At 42.5% G+C, this 15911-nt stretch overlaps 9 non-coding genes and 6 pseudogenes across 9 annotated transcripts; all 15 read right to left on the reverse strand.

The window, feature by feature from the left end:
• Positions 1–1570: 1570 nt before the first annotated feature.
• On the reverse strand, positions 1571–1689 carry LOC142516028 (5S ribosomal RNA). The gene has a single exon (XR_012811843.1). It is a non-coding gene; the product is annotated as a 5S ribosomal RNA (ribosomal RNA).
• Positions 1690–2370: 681 nt separating this feature from the next.
• On the reverse strand, positions 2371–2489 carry LOC142511448 (5S ribosomal RNA; annotated as a pseudogene).
• A 685-nt stretch (positions 2490–3174) lies between these two features.
• On the reverse strand, positions 3175–3293 carry LOC142511781 (5S ribosomal RNA; annotated as a pseudogene).
• A 674-nt stretch (positions 3294–3967) lies between these two features.
• LOC142510497 (5S ribosomal RNA) lies at positions 3968–4085 on the reverse strand. Its single transcript, XR_012808605.1, has one exon. It is a non-coding gene; the product is annotated as a 5S ribosomal RNA (ribosomal RNA).
• A 924-nt stretch (positions 4086–5009) lies between these two features.
• Positions 5010–5127, reverse strand: LOC142512533 (5S ribosomal RNA; annotated as a pseudogene).
• A 678-nt stretch (positions 5128–5805) lies between these two features.
• On the reverse strand, positions 5806–5924 carry LOC142512556 (5S ribosomal RNA; annotated as a pseudogene).
• Positions 5925–6594: 670 nt separating this feature from the next.
• On the reverse strand, positions 6595–6714 carry LOC142512857 (5S ribosomal RNA; annotated as a pseudogene).
• A 686-nt stretch (positions 6715–7400) lies between these two features.
• On the reverse strand, positions 7401–7518 carry LOC142509673 (5S ribosomal RNA). The gene has a single exon (XR_012807835.1). It is a non-coding gene; the product is annotated as a 5S ribosomal RNA (ribosomal RNA).
• A 2316-nt stretch (positions 7519–9834) lies between these two features.
• Positions 9835–9954, reverse strand: LOC142512163 (5S ribosomal RNA; annotated as a pseudogene).
• A 1445-nt stretch (positions 9955–11399) lies between these two features.
• LOC142515762 (5S ribosomal RNA) lies at positions 11400–11518 on the reverse strand. Its single transcript, XR_012811589.1, has one exon. It is a non-coding gene; the product is annotated as a 5S ribosomal RNA (ribosomal RNA).
• Positions 11519–12204: 686 nt separating this feature from the next.
• On the reverse strand, positions 12205–12323 carry LOC142509794 (5S ribosomal RNA). Its single transcript, XR_012807949.1, has one exon. It is a non-coding gene; the product is annotated as a 5S ribosomal RNA (ribosomal RNA).
• A 681-nt stretch (positions 12324–13004) lies between these two features.
• LOC142516392 (5S ribosomal RNA) lies at positions 13005–13122 on the reverse strand. The gene has a single exon (XR_012812189.1). It is a non-coding gene; the product is annotated as a 5S ribosomal RNA (ribosomal RNA).
• Positions 13123–13773: 651 nt separating this feature from the next.
• LOC142507841 (5S ribosomal RNA) lies at positions 13774–13892 on the reverse strand. The gene has a single exon (XR_012806083.1). It is a non-coding gene; the product is annotated as a 5S ribosomal RNA (ribosomal RNA).
• Positions 13893–14572: 680 nt separating this feature from the next.
• Positions 14573–14691, reverse strand: LOC142517143 (5S ribosomal RNA). Its single transcript, XR_012812902.1, has one exon. It is a non-coding gene; the product is annotated as a 5S ribosomal RNA (ribosomal RNA).
• Positions 14692–15369: 678 nt separating this feature from the next.
• Positions 15370–15489, reverse strand: LOC142508054 (5S ribosomal RNA). Its single transcript, XR_012806286.1, has one exon. It is a non-coding gene; the product is annotated as a 5S ribosomal RNA (ribosomal RNA).
• Positions 15490–15911: the final 422 nt, after the last annotated feature.

Here is a 15911-nt window from a genome sequence, read left to right on the forward strand (position 1 = left end):
ATCCACTAACCTGCTCTAAACGGTCCCTTAGCATCAACAAAACGGCAGCCTCCTTGCACAATTCAAGAAATTGTGAGGACTTGAAACAAAAAGAATGCAATAAACACAAGAAAACAAAGATCTTCCATAGACAAGCTTGGATCGAAACTTTTCATGCATGAACACCAAACTCAGTATATAAAACGTGTATGATGCAGAGAATGATATAAAGCGTGCCTGGTGAAAATATTTCGCAAGAAAACCGAAGAACGAGCGTCGAAATCAAGTCGGAGAATTTTCTTACGCCTTGAATGGAAATGGCCGTGCTTTCAGCTGCTGGGATTTCTATGAAAATGTTGAGATGGGAGTGAGGGGTCGGATGATGGGAGGTAATGTTAGTGTAGTGGGTCCATAGGGATTTATATGTAGTTAATTAAAATATATAGGCCATAAGTTTCTAATTAAAGATTTAAAAAGAATTTTAAGCCCAACAAGCTTAAAACTAGTCTCATTAAGTCCAAACACACTCCCGAAAAATATTTCGTGATGAAAAATTTTTGAAAATATAACCGAACCCTCAAAAAGTCTCCTGATTCGATAAAATTTGCTTACGGGTATAAAATAAAATTCTGCAGATAAAAATACCCAAAATCTCAATCTTGAAAACACCTTTAAAACATTGTATTAATTAATAGAACTTAATCGTGTAATAAAAATAATTTTCTTGAAAATTCTCCGGTCTCTGATCCTCGTTCAAGAGCGAAATGCAACTTAAAAACCTTAATGCATGAACTTATAAAATGTATGGAATAAATTCTACCATGCATGAATTATGCATAAAATGCATAAAAATAATTAAACACAATTTAATAAAAATACATTTTATGCTTTAAAATAATTTAATGAAATACGGAAGAATTTAATAATTTGCATGCATGTGGTTTACGTGGACTTTTCGATTTTCGAGACGGTACACGCGGCACTACTCTCGCCCAATCAGAACCAAGAAGTTAAGCGTTCTGGCGCGATGGAAGAGCTAGGATGGGTGACCTCCCTGGAAAGTTCTCGTGTCGCGACCGTTTACGTAAATTATAGCTAAAACTGATGAAATAATTGTTTTTAATGAGTTAACCGTCTCCGGAGTAATCTGCGTCATACCCTTCCGCACAGAACCGGCTCACGACAAAAAAAATCGCTAAATGTTCCCAGAAAATAGAAAAAAAAAATAGGAAAAAAATTAGCGAATGTAAAGTTATTATTATGCCTGCGATACGATAAAATGGAATCGGAATCCAATTTCGGACTTCCTAAGCGGATTTTTCGAGGAAACGGAAGCTTAACAAAAGCGAAAAATCGCAAATTAGAGGGTCTTAGAGAAGGAATTCGGCTAAAATCTCACCAGCTCATTGCGGAGTAATTAGTCTCGTTCGTTTACCCGTTTACAATCAAATTAGCCTACAATTTTGTTTAAATCCGGCAGTGCCCGAGCTACGTTGATTTCACATGACTTATCTTGTCCCGATCGAGATTTAGATGATTTGAGCCGAAAATCGTTTGTCAACAAGTAATCAAAAATAGAAAAACACGAAAAGGGGTGCAACACGAGGACTTCCAAGGGGGTCACCCATACTAGTACAGCTCTCGGCCAAGCACGCTTAACTTCGGAGTTCTGATGGGATCCGGTGCATTAGTGCTGGTATGATCACACCCGACATTGAGTGGGATGTTTATTCTTATATCGTTTGAGTACGTGTGGAGCGGGCGGCGATGGACAACACGCGGCAGTGCTCTCGCCCAATCAGAACCATGAAGTTAAGCGTTCTGGCGCGATGGAAGAGCTAAGATGGGTGACCTCACTGTGAAGTCCTCGTGTCTCGACCGTTTACGTAAATTATATCTAAAACTGTCGAAATAATTTTTTTTAATGAGTTAACCGTCTCTGGTGTAATCTGCGTCATACCCTTCCGCCCAAAACCGGTTTACGACAAAAAAAATCGCTAAATGTTCCCTTGAAATAGAAAAGAAAATTAAGAAGAAGAAAATAGCGAATGTAAAGCTATTATTATGCCTGGGATACTATAAATAGAACCGTAATCGAATTTCGGACTCCTAAAGGATTTTCAAGGAAACGGAAGCTTAACAGAAGCGTAAAATCGCAAATTAGAGGGTCTTGGAGAAGGAATTCGGCTAAAATCTCACCAGCTCATTGCAGAGTAACGAGTCTCGTTCGTTTGCCCGTTTACAATCAAATTAGGCTACACTTTTGTCAAAATCAGGCAGTGCCAGAGCTACGTTGATTTCACATGTCTTATCTGCTCCCGATCGAGATTCAGATGGTTTGAGCTCAAAATCGTCTGCCAACAAGTAATCAAAAATAGAAAAACACGAAAAAGAGTTCAACACAAGGACTTCCCAGAAGGTCACCCATCCTAGTATTGCTTTCGTCCAAGCACGTTTAACTTCAAAGTTCTGATGGGATCCAGTGCATTAGTGCTGGTATGATCGCACACGACATTAATTGGGATATTTATTCTTATTACCTCGAATACGTGTGGAACGGGAGGCGATGGACAACACCGGGCACTGCTCTCGCCCAATCAGAAACCATGAAGTTAAGCGTTCTGGCGTGATGGCAGATGACTAGGCTGGGTGACCTCCCGGGAAGTCCTCGTGTGCGATTGTTTATGTAAATTATGGCTAAAAACAGTCGAAATAATTGTTTTTTAATGAGTTAACCGTCTCCGGAGTAATCTGCGTCATACCATTCCGCACAGAACCGGCTCACGGCAACAAAAATCACGAAATGTTCCCAGAAAATAGAAAAAAAAAAATAGAAGAAGAAAATAGCGAATGTAAAGCTCTTATTATGCCTGAGATACGATAAAATAGAACGGAATCGAATTTCGGACTTCCTAAGCGGATTTCTCGAGGAAACGGAAGCTTAACCGAAGCGGAAAATCGCAAATTAGAGGGTCTTAGAGAAGTAATTCGGCTAAAATCTCGTCAGCTCATTGCGGAGTAACGAGTCTCGTTCGTTTGCCTGATTACAATCAAATTAGGCTACAATTTTGTCCAAATCTGGCAGTGCCGAGCTACGTTGATTTCACATGTCTTATCTGCTCTCCATCGCGATTCAGACGATTTGAGCCGAAAATCGTCTGTCAACAAGTAATCAAAAATTGAAAAACACGAAAAGGGGTGCAACACGAGGACTTTCCAGGGGTTCACCCATCATAGTACTGCTCTCGCCCAAGCACGCTTAACTTTGAAGTTCTGATAGGAACCGGTGCATAAGTGCAGGTATGATAACACCCGACATTGAGTGGGTGTTTATTCTTATATCCCTCGAGTACGAGTGGAGCGGGCGGCGATGGACAACACGCTGCACTGCTCTCGCCCAATCAGAACCTGAAGTTAAGCGTTCTGGCGCGATGGCAGAGCTAGGATAGGTGACCTCCCTGGGAAGTCCTCGTGTCGCAACCCTTTACGTAATTATGGATAAAACAATCGAAATAATTGTTTTTAATGAGTTAACCATCTCCGCCGTAATATGCGTCACACCCTTCCGCACAGAACCTGCTCAAGACAAAAAATCGCTAAATGTTCCCAGAAAAATAGAAAAAAAAATGAAGAATAAAATAGCGAATGTTAAGCTATTATTATGCTGGGATACGATAAAATGAACTGGAATCGAATTTCGGACATTCTAAGCGGATTTCTTGAGAAAACGGAAGCTTAACAGAAGCGGAAAATCACAAATTAGAGGGTCTTAGAGAAAGAATTCGGCTAAAATCTCGCGAGCTCATTGTGGAGTAATGAGTCACGTCGTTTGCCCGTTTACAATCAAATTAGCCTACAATTTTGTTCAAATCCGGCAGTGCCCGAGCTACGTTGATTTCACATGTCTTATCTGGTCCCGATCAAGATTCAGATGATTTGAGCGAAAATCGTCTGTCAACAAGTAATCAAAAATAGAAAAACACGAAAAGGTGTGCAACACGAGGACTTCCAAGGGGGTCACCCATCCTAGTACTGCTCTCGCCCAAGCGGGCTAACTTCGAAGTTCTGATGGGATCCGGTGCATTAGTGCTGGTATGATCGCACCCGACATTGACGTGGGATTGTTTATTCTTATATCCCTCGAGTACTTGTGGAGCGGGCGGCGATGGACAAAACGCGGCACTGCTCTCGCCCAAGCAGAACCATGAAGTAAAGCTTCTGGCGCGATGGCAGAGCTAGGATGGGTGACCTCCCTGGGAAGTCCATGTGTCGCGACCGTTTACGTAAATTATGGATAAAACAGTCGAAATAATTATTTTTACTGAGTTAAACCGTCTCCGGAATAATAGAGTCATACCCTTTCCGCACAGAACCTGTTCAAGACAACAAAAATCGCTAAATGTTCCCAGAAAATAGAAAAAAAAATAAGAAGAAGAAAATAGCAAATGTAAGCTATTATTATGCCTGAATATGATAAAATGAAACTGGAATCGAATTTAGACTTTAAGCGGATTTCTCGAGTGAATATTATAGCTAAAACTGTCGAAAATAATTGTTTTTTAATGAGTCAAACCGCTCTTGTGTAATCTGCGTCATACACCTTCCACACAAAACGGCTCACGACAAAAAAATCGCTTAAATGTTCCCAGGAAATAGAAAGAAAAATAAGAAGAAGAAAATAGCGAATGTAAGCTATTATTATGCCCTGGGATACGATAAAATAGACACGAAATCGAATTTCGGACTTCCTAAACGGATTTTTCGAGTAAACGGAAGCTTAACAGAAGCGTTAACTCGCAAATTAGAGTGTCTTGGAGAAGGAATTCGGCTAAATTCTCGCCAGCTCATTGCGGAGTAAGTAGTCTCGTTTGTTTTGCCCGTTTACAATCAATTAGGCTACAATTTTGTCCAAATCCGACAGTGCCGAGCTACGTTGATTTCACATGTCTTATCTGGTCCCGATCGAGATTCAGATGATTTGAGTCGAAAATCGTCTGTCAACAAATAATCTAAAATAGAAAACACGAAAAGGGGTGCAACACGAGGACTGTCCCAAGGGGTCATCCTCCTAGTACTAGTTCTCGCCCAAGCACGCTTAACTTCGGAGTCTGATGGGATCCGTGCATTAGTGCTGGTATGATCGCACCGACATTGAGTGGGATGTTTATTCTTATGCCCTCGAGTACTGCGGGCGCGGGCGGCGATGGACAACACCGCACTGCTCTCGCCCACATCAAAACCATGAAGTTAGCGAGTCTGGCGCGATGGCAGAGCTAGATGGGTGACCTCCCAGGGAAGTACTCGTGTTGCGATCGTTTACGTAAACTATGGATAAAACAGTCGAAATAATTGTTTTTAATGATTAACCGCCTCCCGAGTAATATGCGTTATACCCTTCCGCACAGACCCTGGCTCAAGACATAAAAATAGCAAACATGTTCCCAGAAAATAGAAAAAAAAATAAGAAGAAAAAAATAGCGAATGAAAAGCTATTAATTATGACTGGGATACGATAAAATGGAACAGGAATCGAATTTTGGACTTCCTAAACGGATTTCTCGAGGAAACTGAAGCTTAACAGAAGCGGAAAATCGCAAATTAAAGGGGCTTAGAGAAGGAATTTGGCTAAAATCCGCCAGCTCATTCGGAGCAATGGAGTCTCGTTTGTTTGCCTGTTTACAATCAAATTAGGCTATAATTTTGTCCAAATTCGGCAGTGCCGAGCTACGTTGATTTCATATGTCTTATCTGGTCCCGATCGAGATTCAGATGATTGAGACGAAAATTGTCTGTCAACATGTAATCAAAAAAAGAAAAACACGAAAAGGGGTGCAACACGAGGACTTCCCAGGGGTCACCCATACTAGTACTTGCTCTCGGCCAAGCAACGCTTACTTCGGAGTTCTGACGGGATCCGGTGCATTAATGATGGTATGATCGCCCCCGACATTGAGTGGGATGTTTATTCTTATATCCCTTGAGTACGTGTGGAGCGGGCTGCGATGGACAACACGCGGCACTGCTCGCGCCCATTCAGAACCATGAGTTAGCGTTCAGGCGCGATGGCAGAGCTAGGATGGGTGACATCCCTGTGAAGTCCTTGGTCTCGACCGTTTACGTAAATTATAGCTAAAACAGTCGAAATAATTGTTTTTAATGAGTTTAACCGTCCTCCGGAGTAATATGCGTTATACCCCTTCCGCACAGACCCTGGCTCAGACAATAAAAATAGAAAAATGTTCCCAGAAATAGAAAAAAAATAAGAAGAAGAAAATAGCGAATGTAAAGCTATATTATGCCTGGGATACGATAAAATGGAACCGGAATCGAATTTCGGTCTTCCTAAACGGATTTCTCGAGGAAACGGAAGCTTAACGGAACCGGAAAATCGCAAATTAGAGGGTCTTAGAGAAGAATTCGGCTAAAATCTCTCCAGCTCATTGCGGAGTAATGAGTCTCGTTCATTTGCCCGTTTACAATCCAATTAGGCTAAAATTTTGTCCAAATCCGGCAGTGCCCGAGCTTCGTTGATTTCACATGTCTTATCTAGTCCCGATCGTGGTTCAGATGCTTTGAGCCAAAAATCGTCTGTCAACAAGTATAAAAAATAGAAAAAGGGTGCAACACGAGGACTTCCCAAGGGGGTCACCCATCCTAGTCAGCTCTCGCCTTAAAGCACGCTTAACTACGGAGTTTCTGATGGATCCGGTGCATTAGTGCTGTATGATCGCACCCGACATTGAGTGGGATGTTTATTCTTATATTCCTCGAGTACTTTGGAACAGGCGACGATGGAACAACCCGCGTCACTGCTCTCGCCCAATCAGAACCATGAAGTTTAAAGCGTTCTGGCGCTTATGGCAGAGCTAGGATTGGTGACCTCCCTGGGAAGTCCTCATGTCGCGACCGTTCACATAAATTATAGCTAAACAGTCAAAATAATTGTTTTTAATCAGTTAAACCGTCTCCGTGTAATCTTCGTCATATCCTTCCGCACAAAAACCGGTTTCGACAAAAAAAAAATCGCAAATGTTCCTAGAAAATAGAAAAAAAAATAAGAAGAAGAAATAGCGAATGTAAAGCTATTATTTTGCCTGGGTTACGATAAAATTGAACCGGAATCGAATTTCGGACTTCCTAAAACAGATTTCTCGAGGAAAGGAAGCTTAACAGAAGCGGAAAAATCGCAAATTAGAGGGTCTTAGAGAAGGAATTCGATAAATCTCGCCAGCTCATTGCGGAGTAATGAGTCTCGTTCATTTTCTCGTTTACAATCGAATTAGCCTACAATTTTGTCCAAATCCGGCAGTGCCCGAGCTACGTTGATTTCACAGGTCTTATCTGGTCCTGATCCAGATTCAGATGATTTGAGCCGAAAATTATCTGTGAACAAGTAATCAAAAATAGAAAAACACGAAAAAAGGGTGCAACAAGAGGATTTCCCGGGGGGTCACCCATCCTAGTACTGCTCTCGCCAAGCACGCTTAACTTCCGAGTTCTGATGGGATCCGATGCATTAGTGCTGGTATGATCGCACCCGACATTGAGTGGGATGTTTATTCTTATATCCCTCGAGTACGTGTGGCTCGGCGGCGATGGACAACAATAAATCCTTATATTATTTCGAAAATTCTGATTCAGCCCTTTAACGTTCGTAAATTGCCCTTAGGTCCCCAATCTTTCGAAATATTTCATTTTGGTCCCTTAAATTTCGATACTTGCATGTTGATTTTATACGCCGTGACGTAAATTTTATCGCTGTGGGTTTTTCAATAAAAAATACGAACTTTTTGCAAATCGGCTATTTAATTCCCAAACTATTTTTACCAAAACTTTACTAATATTTTATTTTAATTCTAATTAAAGACTAATGGCTTAATTAGGGGCTTAATAGGCCTAAAGCCTTGTTAGTGTTTAATTAAGTATATAATATGTAAACCTTTCCCATAACCCAACGATTCTTCAAAAGCACACGGCCACTCTTCTGAAAATACCTAGATTACACGGCCTACACATGCTTAAAAATTGAGGCAAACTTTCGAGCATTGCCAAAGGAAAGTCTTAGCCAAGGTTCTTGCTCCGTTCTTCTTCATCGTCAATGATTTGTCGTGCGTAAATTACGCATACGAACACCTATTCTTCCCTTAAAACCATCATGAAATCATATTATATTTTTATGCATGAAAATTTTGGGAAACAAGTGACACTTTGAATTATTGTTCGTTTTTATGCAATCCATGAAATTCCAAGCATGATTTTGATTCAAACTTTTGTCGTTTACATGTATATACGGGCTGCCATGATATAGGTTATGTTTAGGCACGATTTTGCACGGGATTTAGAGTCCTAGATAATCACCTTAACACCACACATGCAATAGAACACAGCTGTGCAGCAACTTGCTGTCATGGAGCAAAGGGGTTCAGTTTTATGGTTGCAGGGTCTAGGGCTTGGTTGGCTAGTTCCAGGGGTTAGCCAAGGTCGTGGGTGAGTTAGGGAGAGAGTCCTAGCCATGCTAGGACTCGCGATCAAGGGCTGGGAAGGAGTCCTGGCAAGCTATGACTCCCACCCGAGAATCAAGGGGATTGCGTGCTGGGTTCTGGGCTTGTTGCAGGCTGGTGGGCGTGGTCCTGGGGGCCTGGGTCCTTAGGGGGTGCACAACAGGTGGGTTCGGTGGCTGGGTTCGTTGGTAGGGGCAGGGAAGCTTGATCAAGAGTCCTTGTCCAACAAGGATTTCTCGGCCAGCTTATGGTAGAGGAGTATGGGGCTCGTTTTTTGGTTTTGGGTGTTTTCCGTTGGATCTTTGGGTCCAGTAGGTACTTTAGGATGTTGGTCAAGTTTTGGATCAACATGGTTCGGGGGTAACTCGTGAAATCAAGAGATGGCTCGGGGTCGAAGATTTTGGGTCATTAGGGTTTTTAAAACTTGGGAAAATTGAAAAATAGTTCACGGGGGTCGAGTCGTGGTTCATAAGGGCTAAAATAATATAAAAAGACTAAATTCTCAACTGGTACCAACACTAGGAATCTAGGTACTTAAGTCTGGAGGTGCTGGGTTCAAGTGTTGGGGGAAGGCGAAAGAAACCACTTACCAGGGGTGAGATATTCTATGAGTGACGGTGCATGGGCATGGGCCGATGCCCATGTTGGACCATCCTAACGACCCATGACCAGTAGTGGTGCGTGGGTAAGGGCCGAGGCCTTGGTTAGTTCAGCCTAATGGCCCATGACCGTTACAAAAAAAGGCGCCTTTTTTGTAACGATCACGGGCCATTATGCTGAACCAACAAAGGCCTCGGCCCATGCTGGACCATCCTAACGATCCATGACCAGGGAAGTCCTCGTGTCGCGACCGTTTACGTAAATTATGGATAAAACTGTCGAAATAATTGTTTTTTAATGAGTTAACCGTCTCCGGAGTAATCTGCGTCATACCCTTCCGTACAGAACCGGCACACGACAACAAAAATCGCTAAATGTTCCCAGAAATAGAAAAAAAAATCGGAAAAAACAATAGCGAATGTAAATTTATTATTATGCCTGGGATAACGATAAAATGGAACCGGAATCAAATTTCGGACTTCCTAAGCGGATTTCTCGAGGAAAACGGAAGCTTAACAGAAGCGGAAAATCGCAAATTAGAGGGTATTAGAGAAAGAATTCGGATAAAATCTCGCCAGCTCATTGCGGAGTAACGAGTCTCGTTCTTTTACCCGATTACAATCAATTAGGCTACAATTTTATCCAAATCCGGCAGTGCCCGAGCTACGTTGATTTCACATGTCTTATCTGCTCTCGATCGTGATTCAGACGATTTGAGTTGAAAATCGTCTGCCAAAAAGTAATCAAAAATAGAAAAACACGAAAAGGAGGACTTCCAGGGGGTCACCTATCCTAGTACTTGCTCTCGCCCAAGCACGCTTAACTTCGGAGTTCTGATGGAATCCGGTGCATTAGTGCTGGTATGATCGCACCCGACATTCAATGAGATGTTTATTCTTATATCCCTCGAGTACGTGTGGAGCGAGCGGCGATGGACAACACGCAGCACTGCTCTCGCCCAATCAGAACCATGAAGTGAAGCGTTCTGGCGCGATGGCAGAGCTAGCATGGGTGACTTCCCTGGGAAGTCTTCGTGTCGCGACCATTTACGTAAATTATGGTTAAAACAAATGAAATAATTGTTTTTAATGAGTTAACCGTATCCGGCGTAATCTGCGTGATACCTTTCCGCACAGAACCGGCTCACGACAACAAAAATCGCTAAATGTTCCCAGAAAATGGAAAAAAAATAAGAAGAATAAAATAGCGAATGTAAAGCTATTATTATGCCTGTGATACGATAAAATGGACCGGAATCGAATTTGTACTTCCTAAGCGGATTTCTCGAGGAAACGGAAGCTTAACAGAAGCGGAAAATCGCAAATTAGAGGGTCTTAAAGAAGGAATTCGGCTAAAATCTCGTCAGCTCATTGCGGAGCAATGAGTCTCGTTCGTTTGGCCGTTTACAATCAAATTAGGCTTCAATTTTGTCCAAATCCGGCAGTGCCCGAGCTACGTTGATTTCACATGTCTTATCTGCTCTCGATCGTGATTCAGACGATTTGAGTTGAAAATCGTCAGCCAAAAAGTAATCAATAATAGAAAAACACGAAAAGGAGGACTTCCCAGGGGGTCGCACGCTTAACTTCGGAGTTCTGATGGAATCCGGTGCATTAGTGCTGGTATGATCGCACCCGACATTCAATGAGATGTTTATTCTTATATCCCTCGAGTACGTGTGGAGCGGGCGGCGATAGACAATACGCAGTACTGCTCTCGCCCAATCAGAACCATGAAGTTAAGAGTTCTGGCGCGATGACAGAGCTAGGATGGGTGACTTCCCCGGGAAGTCCTCGCGTCGCGACCCTTTACGTAAATTATGGATAAAACAATTGAAATAATTTATTTTAATGAGTTAACCGTCTCCGGCGTAATCTGCGTCATACCCTTCCGCACAGAACCGGCTCACGACAACAAAAATCGCTAAATGTTCCCAGAAAATGGAAAAAAAAAATAAGAAGAAGAAAATAGCAAATGTAAAGCTATTATTATGCCTGTGATATGATAAAATAGACCGGAATCGAATTTGGACTTTCTAAGTGGACTTCTCGAGGAAACGGAAGCTTAACAGAAGCGAAAAATCGCAAATTAGAGGGTCTTAAAGAAGGAATTCGGCTAAAATCTCGCCAGCTCACTGCGGAGTAATGAGTCTCGTTCGTTTGCCCGTTTACAATCAAATTAGGCTTCAATTTTGTCCAAATCCGGCAGTGCCCAAGCTACGTTGGTTTCACATGTCTTATCTGGTCACGATCAAGATTCAGATGATTTAAGCCGAAAATCGTCTGTCAACAAGTAATCAAAAATAGAAAATCATGAAAAGGGGCGCAATACGAGTACTTCCCAGGGGGTCACCCATCCTAATACTGCTCTCGCCCAAGCACGCTTAACTTCTGAGTTCTGATGGGATCCAGTGCATTAGTGCTGGTATGATCGCACCCGACATTGAGTGGGATGTTCATTCTTATATCCCTCGATAACGTGTCGAGCGGGCGGCGATGGACAACACACGGCACTGCTCTCGCCCATTCAGAACCATGAAGTTAAGCGTTATGGCGCGATGGTAGAGCCAGGATGGGTGACCTCCCTGGGAAGTTCTCGTGTCGCGACCCTTTACGTAAATTATGGATAAAACAATCGAAATAATTGTTTTTAATGAGTTAACTGTCTCCGGAGTAATCTGCGTCATACCCTTCCGCACAGAACCGGCTCACGACCTCAAAAATCGCTAAATGTTCCAAGAAAATAGAAAAAAAAATAAGAAGAAGAAAATTGAGAATGTAAAGCTATCATTATGCCTGGGATACGATAAAATGGAATCGGAATCGAATTTAGGACTTCCTAAGCGGATTTCTCGAGGAAACGGAAGGTTAACAGAAGCGAAAAATCGCAAATTAGAGGGTCTTAGAGAAGGTATTCGGCTAAAATCTGGCCAGCTCATTGCGAAGTAATGAGTCTCGTTCGTTTGCCCGTTTACAATCAAATTAGGCTACAATTTTGTCAAAATACGGCAGTGCCCGAGCTACGTGATTTTACATGTCTTATCTGGTATTGATCGAGATTCAAATGATTTGAGCCAAAAATTGTCTGTCAACAAATAATCAAAAATAGAAAAACATTACTAAAATGGCTGCAACACGAGGACTTCCCAGTGGGTCACCCATCCTAGTACTGCTCTCGCCCAAGCACGCTTAACTTCGATGTTCTGATGGGATTCTGTGCATTAGTGCTGGTATGATCGAACCCGACTATGAGTGGGATGTTTAATCTTATATCCCTCGAGTATATGTGGCGCGGGCGGCGATGGACATCACGCGGCACTGCTCTCTCCCAATCAGAACCATGAAGTTAAGCGTTCTGGCGCGATGGCAGATCTAGGATAGGTGTCCTCCCTGGGAAGTCCTCGTGTCGCGACCGTTTACGTAAATTATAGCCAAAACAGTCGAAATAATTGTTTTTATTGAGTTAACTGTCTCAGGAGTAATCTGCGTCATACTCTTCCGCACAGAACCGGCTCACGACAACACAAATCGCTAAATGTTCCCAGAAAATAGGAAAAAAAATAATAAGAAGAAATTGCGAATGTAAAGAAATTATTTGCCTGTGATACGATAAAATGGATCGGAATCGAATTGGACTTCCTAAGCGGATTTTTCGAGGAAACAGAAGCTTAACAGAAGCGGAAAAAATCGCAAATTAGAGGGTCTTAGAGAAGGAATTCGGCTAAAATCTCGCCAGCTCATTGCGGAATAATGAGACTCGTTCGTTGCCCGTTTACAATGGAATTAGCCTACAATTTTTTCCAAATCCGGCAGTTACCGAGCTACGTTGATTTCACATGTCTTATCTGGTCCCCGATCAAGATTCAGATGATTTGAGCCGAAAATCGTCTGTCAACAAGTAATCAAAAATAGAAAAACACGAACGAGGGTGTAACACAAGGACTTCCATGGGGTCACCCTTCCTAGTACTGCTCTCGCCCAAGCACGCTTAACTTCGGAGTTCTGATGGGATCCGGTGCTTTAGTGCTGGTATGATCGCACCCGACATTGAGTGGTATGTTTATTCTTATATCCCTCGAGTACGTGTGGCGCGGGCGGCGATGGACAACACGCGGCACTGTTCTCTCCCAATCAGAACCAAGAAGTTAAGCGTTCTGGCACGATGGCAGAGCTAGGATGGGTGACCTCCTTGGAATTCCTCGTGTCGCGACTGTTTACGTAAATTATAGCTAAAACAGTTGGAATAATTGTTTTTAATGCCCTTCCGCACAGAACCGGCTCACGACAACAAAAATCGCTAAATGTTCCCAGAAAATTGAAAAAAAAATAAAAAGAAAAAAATAGCGAATGTAAAGCTATTATTATGCCTGAGATACGATAAAATAGAACCGGAATCGAATTTCGGACTTTCTAAACGGATTTCTCGAGGAAACGGAAGCTTAAAATAAGAGGAAAATCGCAAATTAGAGGGTCTTAGAGAAAGAATTCGGCTAAAATCTCGCCAGTTCATTGCGGAGTAATGAGTCTCGTTCGTTTGCCCGTTTAAAATCAAATTAGCCTACAATTTTGTCCAAATCCGGCAGTGCCTGAGCGACGTTGATTTCACATGACTTATCTGGTCCCGATCGAGATTCAGATGATTTGAGCCGAAAATCGTCTGTCAAAAAGTAATCAAAAATTGAAAAACACGAAAAGGGGTGCAACACGAGGAGTTTCCAGGGGTTCACCCATCATAGTACTGCTCTCGCCCAAGCACGCTTAACTTCGGAGTTCTGATAGGAACCGGTGCATTAGTGCTGGTATGATTGCACCCGACATTGAGTGGGATATTATTCTTAAATCCCTCGAGTACGTGTGGCACGTGCGGCGATGGACAACACGCGGCACTGCTCTCGCCCAATTAGAACCATGAAGTTAAGCGTTCAGGGCGCGATGGCAGAGCTAGGATGGGTGACCTCCATGGGATGTCCTCGTGTCGCGATCCTTACGTAAATTATAGGCTAAAAAAGTCAAAATAATTGTTTTTTAATGAGTTAAACCATCTCCGGAGTAATCTGGCATCATACCTTTCCCACAGAACTGGCTCACTCAATAAAAAATCGCTAATGTTCTCCAGAAAATAGAAAAAAAAAAAAAAGAAGAAAATAGTGAATGTAAAGCTATTATTATGCCTGGGATACGATAAATGGACCGGAATCGATTTCGAACTTCCTAAGCGATTTCTCGAGAAACAGAAGCTTAACTGAAGCGGAAAATCGCATATTAGAGGGTCTTAGAGAAATAATTCGGCTAAAATCTCGCCAGCTCCTTGCGTAGTAATGAGTCTCGTTCGGTTTGCCCGTTTACAATCAAATTAGGCTACAATTTTTGTCCTAACTCCGGAAGTGCCCGAGCTACGTTGATTCCACATGTCTTATCTGGTCCCGATCGAGATTCAGATTATTTGAGCCGAAATTGTCTGTCAACAAGTAATCAAAATTGAAAACACGAAAAGGGGTGCAACACGAGGACTTCTCAGGGGGTCACCCATCCTAGTACTGATCTCGCCTAAGCATGCTTAACTTCGGAGTTCTGATGGGATTCGGTTTATTAGTGCTAGTATGATCGCACCCGACATTGAGTGGGATGTTTATTCTTATATCCCTCGAGTACATGTGGCGCGGGCGGCGATGGACAACAAGCTGCACTGCTCTCGCCCAATCAGAACTATGAAGTTAAGCGTTCTGGCGCGATGGCAGAGCTAGGATGGGTGACCTCCCTGGGAAGTCCTCGTGTCGCGACTGTTTACGTAAATTATGGATAAAACAGTCGAAATAATTGTTTTTAATGAGTTAACCGTCTCCGGAGTAATCTACGTCATACCCTTCCGCACAGAACCGGCTCACGACAACAAAAATCGCTAAATGTTCTCAGAAAATAGAAAAAAAATAAGAAAAAGAAATTAGCGAATGTAAATCTATTATTATGCCTGAGATACGATAAAATGGAACCAGAATCGAATTTCGGACTTCTTAAACGGATTTCTCGAGGAAACAGAAGCTTAACAGAATCGAAAAATCGCAAATTAGAGGGTCTAGAGAATGAATTCGGCTAAAATCTCGTCAGATCATTGCGGGTATTGAGTCTCGTTCGTTTGCCCATTTACAATCATATAACCTACAATTTTGTCCAATCCGGCAGTGCCCGAGCTACATTGATTTCACATGAATTATCTGGTCCCGATCGAGATTCAGATGATTAAGACGAAAATCGTCTATCAAAAAGTAATAAAAAATAGAAAAACATGAAAAGGGGTGCAACACGAGGACTTACTAGGGGGTCACCCATCCTAGTACTTGCTCTCGACCAAGCACGCTTCACTTCGGAGTTCTGATGGGATCTGGTGCATTAGTGCTGGTATGATCGCACCCGACATTGAGTGGGATTTTTATTCTTATATCTCTCGAGTACGTGTGGCGCGGGCGGCGATGGACAACACGCGGCACTGCTCTCGTCCAATCAAACCATGATGTTAGGCGTTCTGGCGCGATGGCAGAGCTAGGATGGGTGACTTCCCTGGGAAGTCTCGTGTCGCGACCGTTTACGTAAATTATAGCTAAAATATTCAAAATAATTGTTTTTAACGAGTTAACTGTCTCCAGAGTAATCTGCGCCATACCCTTCCGCACAGAACCGACTCACGACAACAAAAGTCGTTAAATGTTCCCTGAAAATAGAAAAAAAAAATAAGAAGAAGAAAATAGCGAATGTAAAGCTATTATTATGCCTGTTAAACGATAAAATGGAACCAGAATCGAATTTCGGACTTCCTAAACGTATTTCTGGAGGAAAC

The sequence above is a fragment of the Primulina tabacum genome, chromosome 10 (assembly GCF_025594145.1).
Source record: "Primulina tabacum isolate GXHZ01 chromosome 10, ASM2559414v2, whole genome shotgun sequence".
In the NCBI taxonomy this organism is placed as follows: Eukaryota; Viridiplantae; Streptophyta; class Magnoliopsida; order Lamiales; family Gesneriaceae; genus Primulina; species Primulina tabacum.